Source organism: Monomorium pharaonis, chromosome 6, assembly GCF_013373865.1.
Source record: "Monomorium pharaonis isolate MP-MQ-018 chromosome 6, ASM1337386v2, whole genome shotgun sequence".
Classification (NCBI taxonomy): Eukaryota; Metazoa; Arthropoda; class Insecta; order Hymenoptera; family Formicidae; genus Monomorium; species Monomorium pharaonis.
This window is the reverse complement of record NC_050472.1, coordinates 19,962,420-19,971,461: the sequence shown is the minus strand read 5'-3', so window position 1 is coordinate 19,971,461 and position 9,042 is coordinate 19,962,420.

Below are 9,042 nucleotides of genomic sequence, written 5' to 3'. Positions count from 1 at the left end.
TATAACACGAAGAAACATTTGTTTAACCTCTGTTGCAATGTTATATTTTATTTTTATGTAAGAGGCTTGGAAAAAATTCAGTCTCTTTTTTTTTTTTTCAATTAGGTACTCGCCCGACTTTTCCTCCTTATCGAGAGCGAATAAATGGTAAACTTTTATCATTCTGGTATATACAGCCAAAGCCACTTTTCTCGGTATATCGATACCGAGCAGGACGCTCTCCGATATTTTCTCTCAAGTAAAAGAGATCCTACATGAGGTATATGACGGAACGGCTCCATATAGATATACGCGACACGCTGGGGCAGCGCGTTATCATTCATTGCATCTCGAACTTTTGCTCGCTTTAAAGTGGAAGCCTGTTGAATATTAAACAACAGTGTCAACAGCGAGGTTCGATGTTTTTCAAGTTATGTCGCGTTATCTATATTGCGTGAGTGTTAGTCAGTGAACATTCATGCCTAAATTTTTCCATAAGAAGATAATCAGCTCCTCGCACGTGCTCGTGTCACGAGGGAACATTCATACTTAATAATCCACGTAACAGCAGCGTAACAAACTTTCGGGAATTTACTATTTATATCTTTTTACCGTAACAATTAAATGAATCAAACGTAACGGCCGAGAAGAAATACGATAAAAAGTTTAGATAAGTAATTTAAAAGCAGGGGGGGGAATAGTCGACCGGAAGGGAATTGATTCTCTTGTAGTCGCCGAGTTCACGTAAAAATTAGACCGTTTAAATGATAAACCAACGTCGTTAAGGTATCTTCCGTGTAGTTACACGGGGACTATTGACGTCGGCCAAATTGTCGGTCGTGGAACATTTACCGACTAATTTACAAGACTCTTATTAATGCACGGAAACGCATGCAAGCGGGCCGAGAGAGAACGCCGGGTAACCGCGACGCCGTGTGAATTTAAATCGTCCTCTTAAATGGTTGTCTAGCGGTGAGATCTCGCGCACGTATTCGGACACGTTTCTCTTAGGGGACTTATAAACCAGCCGGTATCGTAACACGTGTACACGCACGAACTCTGGTTAGAAGTGGTCAGAGACAGTGCTTCGCGTGTGTGTTCGAGTGTCATTCACGGATGCGCGCGTTTCACGATAAATACGTACGTCGCTTGCGCTGATTAAATAGATTGACAGGAATCTGCTTGGAAAGAATTAAATCAGAAAAATGTATATAAAACTATATATGTATATATAGATATATATAATAATTTTAATAACGACTCAACACTAGATGTTTGCATGTGTGCAATATATCATCTAAATAAAAATTGCATCTCCAGATCATGCGTATACTGAAAAAAAAAAGTTAATTTGAATAAATTTTCCAACTAAATTAAATTTTGTCTATTCAAGTATTTATATATTTCAATTAAGTATATAAATACTTGAATTGAAATTTGTGCATTTAAGTTAAACGCATAAATTCTTGAACTGACAAAATTTTTATTTAGTCAAATCAACAATACTTTTTTCTCAGTGTATTGCCGCATATTCGTCGAAACACAGTTCTTACTAGAACCAAGCTTTATAGTTTTCTTTTTAAGAAAAAAAGAGATTTTGCAGATGCTGAATAGCATTAATATTATTAAATTACTCGCCAATTTAATATTGTGATATTGTGACGTTGCGTATTCCCGTAACATGTAAGAAAATTATTTTATAATAAAAATATTCCTTTATGACGCGTAAAATTCATCTAAATGAAACATTTAGTGAAATAAAACTGTACAGAATTATTAAATCCCAACTATTTCTATTATTAAAATTAATTTACGCATTAAATTTAAATTAAGACGATCTGTTTGAGATAAATGCATAGTAGAGATCTCGAATTTTAATTCAATCGAGATTTACATTGTGATCTGCGTCTGTGCCCGTCGGCAACGCAAATGATGGACTCCATACGCCACCACGCGTCGTAAGTGGCGTTCAAGCCGGCGTCAATTAATTTATGCGCGGCTGATGCACCGCTGCGGCACGTCGCAATGTAAAACGCGCGTCCTGTGCGGCACCGAGCTGCCTCAGTCCTGCTATTTAAAGGTGAATTCACGCGGCTCGACCTGACCATTCCGCGCGATCAGTCGGGGTAAAAAACACGCGAAAAAAACAGAGAAGACCTCATTTCCTCGCTCGCACACGGCGATTAATTACTCGGTTGAGAATACGACCTCGCCTACGTGATATTTAGCCTTTGCCCAGGAAGATCTATTCGGAACGACGATCGTCGAAAGCGACGTCGTGCAAACTCGCCTTAACACCCAGGCAGGGAGAGGAGGAAGCGCGCGGGAGATCTTCATCGCTCGCTGTTCCATCGCGCGCGCGCGGCAACCAATTATTACGGGGGCGAGAATATTGCCGGAGCCGCGGTGTGTTATTAGCGCGAAGCGCTCGTCGGCGCTCTTCTTTCCGGGAGTATCGCCGGTGTCGATCGTTACCATCTTGGCACGCTGACGCGGCCGACGTGTCCTTCTCCCCGTTGCCATAACCTGCAGATGGACTCGCCGATAAAAAGTGTATCGCCGCTGCGATCGCGGGCTGGGGTATTCTGAATTGTTCTCGCGGCTCCGAACGATGGCACCGGTCTCCGCCGATTTCAACAGGCCGAAGAAGAATCGGCGAGCGTACCGATTATTACGGGCATTAGCCCGCCGCGAGCGCGGCCACAGTCGAACATATCAATCTCGGTGGAACATTATGCAGTCATTTGCGTGATGGATATCTCGTGCTGCAAGTGTCGTCGAACAAGTGCGAGATATCGAATTTCTTCCGACTACAAAGAAGTTGTTCCTCACATTCTCATGTTTGTCCCTAAATAATGTAGATGTGCAAGTTAGCGAGTTTTATTGTACATAAAAAAAAAATTAATTTTGCCGCTTCGTTTAATTTTATTGTACAATTATTGTTTGGATCAATGTAAAAAAAGAAATACTAAGCGATATATTTTTAAATAGGTCATCAATTAAATGTTGGAGAAAAGTTTTTAAACGAGGCATTAGCACAAAAAATAAAATCTATTTTAAGTCAAATAGTAGGATTAAGTGGTAATTAATATAATCTGAATAAACTTTTGTTATCCTTCGCTTTATAATTGTACGGTAATAATAAATTTTGTACATGTCACTCGATTTATTCCGATAGTATGTACACATCGATTTCACGATGGCGTTGCATCTCGAAGCCGTTTATCCTGATCCCTTCATAAAGTATCTGTCACCATATGCGAACAAAATCGAAAAACTATTGCCGGAACAGCGGCTCAGATGTTCCCTATTCGTTTTCCGAAACACATAAATGACGTGCAAAACGTAAAAGTAAAAGATAATGTGACACTTCTATCCGGATCTCGCGTGAGCTGTCCCCATATATTTCCCCCGCGTATATAGGTATGCGTTATCTCATTCATGATACCGTAAGATAAACAGCATTATTTCGTATCTATGGAAGATTCATTCCTCCAGATTACTTAAACGTTATTTAAACATCAGGTCGGTCTGGAGTATTGAAACGTTTGTTCTTCTGTAAATGTTTTTGTTCAGTCGACGGCACGACTTCTGCAGCACGTGACGGGAATTCACGGCGACGAGTAAACTCCGCGGTAGTTTGTCGAAGGGGGAGGGGGTAGGAGGGAAGGGGGCGAGCTTAGGGATTATACTTGCAGCGTTAAGTATTCATCTACTTCCGAGGGCGCCGCTCGAAACGCGACTCGCGACGTCTTCTCGTCGATATGTCGGGACCTTATCAGCCGTCTCGAAATCTCCTTTCGCGATGGGGATCAAGTCGCCTTGGACACAATCGTCCGATTCAAATGCGAGAATTTTAACCCTCGGTTACCACACTGTGTAAATTTGATCCCAGGTAAAAACTTTGCGGGTCTGCCAATTTGAGAATTATCAATTGCGCGAGATTGGCAGCTGTGCGCATTATTACCTGAGATCTTTCTGAAAGTGTAGCTGTACTTACCCGGTTCAGTCTCTCACAGACGTCCTATTGAGTAATCAAATAAAAAAATGTCTGAGGTCAAATTTACCCCAGTGTGGCAAATACGTGATTTTCTTCGTAAATAAGTATATTTTGCGTTTCTTATTTGTACGTTAATTAAAACTTGTATATATTATATGTTAATAAACGATTCATGCCATCATTGATATAACGCGTTCACTAATTTCTGTCCTGATAAGCGCTGATTTAGCTTTAAAATAATTTTCCATTGTTTTTGTTTAATTCATAATTTTTATAATTTAGTAATATGTACAATACTTCAATTCGCTTCTTTATACCTCTTTTAATGATAAATATAGTATTTGTTAAAAAAAATGAAATTAAACAAATATTTCCTACAAAATTCACACGATGCACGGAATGTAAAAAGTGTAAAATTAGCAATATTTAGTTGCAGTTCACATTGGAATCTGTATTCTTCATTTTTTTTTTCTTATTATTGTAAGTCCATTTTTTCAGAATCTGCAAGCAGATTTATATTATCTCTATTTTTGAAAAATTATCTTTTTTTTTCAAAAAAGCGTATTTTTAAATACTATTTTCTTTAATAAGTAAATATTTTTGAAACTATTATCTTTATCATATTTCTCTGTACATAGACAAATTCCTTAAAGTCTGGCGTTTCGATAAAAAAGAATTGTTTGAAATTGGTTGATTTTTTTAAAGAAACAAAACCCGATAAAAATTTTCATATTAGGTTCTTTCTTTGTAAAGTTCTGTTTGTTATAAAAAAATAGTTATACTAAAAAGACGAACACCAATGCAAAAATTATCGTTTTAATTAGTTTTTATCTTCTCAGTCAAACTATTATTTTTTTTATACCAAACAGAAAGTTTATAAAAAAATTATTGTAAACATACATATATGGACATATTTCGTATGCAATTATACACATTTATATATAATGTTTTTGTATAAAAATATTTTACCGGGAATATATGACACGGGGTAGCATTAACCCTAGTGTGGCAGATACATAGAAATACAGGATTTTTCGAAAGTGTAACCGAGGGTTAAGCACCTATTCATTCATTCGTTCGCGCGAAACAGAAAACAGAAATCTGCTTTCGAGCACCGTTCGCGCGCGCACATCTGGAATGCAGCCCGGGGCCATAAAAAACGGTACAATTGCATTTGCCGGTACCACTTCGACGTACGTACGCACGCACGCATAACAGGATGTAATGCGGCTGCATAAAGTCTCGAATGTCTTCGCCGCGCGCACTTAACCTCCTGCGACTTGCCGAATGAAGAATGCCCGGCGTTGCGCGGAATGTCGTCGCGTGAGCGCGTGTGTGCGATGTGCACGTGTGTTTCGCGATTTATAAAACGGAGAAAATTCGCGCGGGGATGTTCGATGTCGATGATGCGGATCACGCAAATTGAAAATGATATGCGAGAAGAATGCCGCGGCACGCAACAATTACGATACGCGTTGTAACTGTAACTTGTACAGTTTCCCCGTGGCGGAGATGTTTCGCAAAGCATCAGAGATATTACGGATTACTTTTTCCCGTCTCATTGCTTTTTAATTTGCATAGCTTTACGTGATGGTAATGACAAATAGAATTAACGTTGCCGTTCAACTTGGTTAAGAAAAATTATAAGCATTACATGCCGAGACAAGATAAGCCGCGGCGTAATGTAAATCAGATATGCGGATCTGCACACGTAAAAAGAATGCAAAAGCAATATGAAATTGTATAACGGGAGCCACGGAGAAGCGCTGAAATAATAAGGCGAACGAAACGCGAAAGGAAGAATTGACGATTGTTAGTAGTCGCAGAGTTCAGCGAAATCCCGACCATTTCGGGTATTATTATTCGCGCTTTGCTCTTTGCCAAAAGTACTTTAAATGAAACAGTACCGTCAACAGTCGCTCTTGGGCAGAAAATCCCGGGATTCGAGGCGAGGATCGTAAAAGCGCGTACTTGTTATTCCCGAAATGTGGAGAGAAGCGACTAAGGGAGAAGAACACGAAAGAGAGAGAGAGAGAGCGAGAGGGAAAAAAGAGAGGGAAAGGAACACGCACGTAAACGCACTTACAGACAAAACAGCGGTAGACGCTAATAGTGAAAGAGGCTCTCTCTCTCTCTCTCTCTCTCTCTTTCTCTCTCTCTCGTGTTCTCCGGCCAGCAACCGAGAGGAATTTCGGGAGAGGAGAAGCTACTGCAGGTAGCCAGGCGAGGAAGGCAAGACGGGAGAGGAAGGAGGGGAGGCCAGAAGGATCAAGGGCGGTAGAAACGCGGACGAAGGGCGAGGTAGGGTCGAGGATCGCTTCTAATGAATTCAAATATTTGAATTACAAGAGTTGCGCCCGCGGTCTCATTCATGGCGGCGCCGCGTTAGAAGACGGCCGGACCTAGCGCGGGGAACCACTATACGTGGACTTCTGCCCGTCGCTTCGTCCCCCGGGGCCCGGGGTCCACGGGCGTCGGCAATCGGCCGGTACGATCAGAAAAAAAGAAAAAAAAGAAAGCGAGAGCGAGAAAAGAAAACCGATGCGAGGACGGACGAGAGAGGCTACACCCGAAAGGAGCGGGAACGTCACGTACAGGCCGGACCGGAACCATCCGTCACGACCGTAAGGGATTTCATAAACCTGAACGTCGCCGCGCGCGACGGTGCAGCCGTGGACCGCGCGGGCCGAAATTAAGATGATATTACGGATAAACGTGCGACGCGCGCGATGAAACAGCGAGGAGTCCTCGTTAAGGACCCCGCTTGAACTCGCCGGTCCGGCGCGCGGCGGCGGACCAACGCTGTCTCCAAATTTCTCTTTCGCAGGATGACTTTAGGAATCTGATCGCCACGGTAATTATACGTCCCCGGTAACGTAATGCATTAGCGGTGCATTGGCTAATATTGGCTAAACATTGGCCAACGTTTTCCCAATGTAACACTAATATTGGTCATAAAATATTGATTCCAAATTAAAATGCAATTAATGTCCAATATAAAAAAAATGATTGGTTCAACATTGGTTCAAAATTGAACTAATATTGAAATAATATTGCTGTCTGGAAATATTGGCTAAATAAGGTCTACTTTATAATATTGGGAATATTGCCTTTACTTCCCAATATTGCGCCAATGTTTCGCCATAGCTTCACCCGCGAGCATTTGATAAATAATGTGCAATCATACTACGTAGAAAATAAATTCCGTCGACATCTCTCAAGTCTATCTGATAACTTTCTACGATAATTGAAGATGGACAAACGTCGCTAATACGATACGAGTCCTGCCAGCTTACGGCTGAGACGAATGAGTTTAATTTCGAGTGGCCGGCTAGGCCCACTTCGCTTTCGCGCGAGGCCCATCCACTCTCTTGTCTCTCGCGATCGCCTTCAAGGCGAAAGTGCCACTTCGCGGCGAGGACTCTTTCCAGGAAGGATTTCGATAAGGACACGCGGGTTCCTCGTCAGGAGGGTCATTGAGCCGCGACTCCTTCCTGCGCCGAGGGAACGCATCTTTAAGCTTGTTAGGGTAATTTCGTGCGAAAGAGCGCTCCGCGAAAGGACGGGCCGTCATGCTTATTCCCAGCGCTCTTTCATGTCGTGCGTGCCGAAGTTCCTGCCTCGAGGATATTGCAGAAGAGAAGGCAAATCTGCGTAGCTTCGCAAATTGCACGACGCATCAAGGCTTATTATGTTAATTTCGTGCACATTAAACGAAGACCTAGGGAAGCAATTATATTATTTAAGAGAATAATACATTTCTATTTCGGAAGCGAACATATGTCTTGCGTTTAAATTCAAGGCACCGTCTATCGAGTAGACCATTATCCGTGACCTCGTTGTAATGGGGGTTTTCAAAGTCAGAAAGAACAAGATCAAAATATTTTAACTATTTTAACATTGTACTTGTAACCAGCGTCGAAATAATCAACAGTTCGTTTTCGCGACGCATATAAGTGTCATGGGACATGTACGCGCCATTGGCAGCAAAAGGATCAAGAAACACGCTCGTCATGTCGTATCTCTCGGTCGACCTTTCGCCGTGTCGATCGCCATCATCGCGCTCGATCTCGATTTCCGACGAGCGGTCGCCCGGCGTCCACCGGCGATCGTTCGAATGTCAAGGTTTCCCTTGTCGATTTCCATAGTCGCCTATGGAAATTCTCCCAACCGCGACTCGAATCACGACGGATTCTAGGATACGTGCGAGAGAAGAGAGAAGGTACGCGCGTGTGTGCGTGTATATACATGTTATACATATCTATATAAATAGACAGAGAGAGGTTTCGTTACGAATATATGCGCCTTGCGTAATGGTTCTTGAAGCGAAACGCATGATTCCGAGAGGCAACGAATCTATTACAATACATCACGAGGTTGAACGTCCACTCGATCGTGGACGTGTTGTCAGTGGTACGAGGGGAGGGATCATCTCTCCCTCTGGAGAGAAATTGAGAGCAGGGTAAAGCGAGAAAGAGACACGGAGAGTGAAAGAGAGAGAGAGAGAGAGAGAGAGAGAGAGAGATGACGAGAGCACAAGCGTTAGAGATCGGATCGGGCTGATTTGAATTAGAACAATAGTCGTCCCCGACGCACGCACACTCCAGCGCTGTCGGTGTCGTACGAGATTAATGACCCGAAAATTCAAAAATCGAGACCCCGTGGGGCGCCCCACACCTACACCCCATCTCTGTCCGTATCCATCTCCATCTCTCTTCCACGACTCTCGCTGGGCGCCGCGTCCGCTCCGGACTCGCCGCGCCGATACTTATTGATCGATCGCGCTTTGTTTCGGCCAAATTAATTTTAAATGCTCCGCGATGCCCGATGATGCCGCGGACAGATATCCGGCTGCACTTAAATCATTCTCGCCGGGGCGCGACGGGTGTTCCGAGTCGACGTGGATTCAACGGTGACGGCTCTCTCGGGGCGATCGTTGCGCGAAGCGCCGAATTTTTTCCGGAGCAAAAAAGAAACGAGCCGAGGACAGCACGCGAATCAGCAGCTCAAAAACTATTGAAAAATGTTCACGCAATCGACCTTACAATTTCGTAACGTGTTAC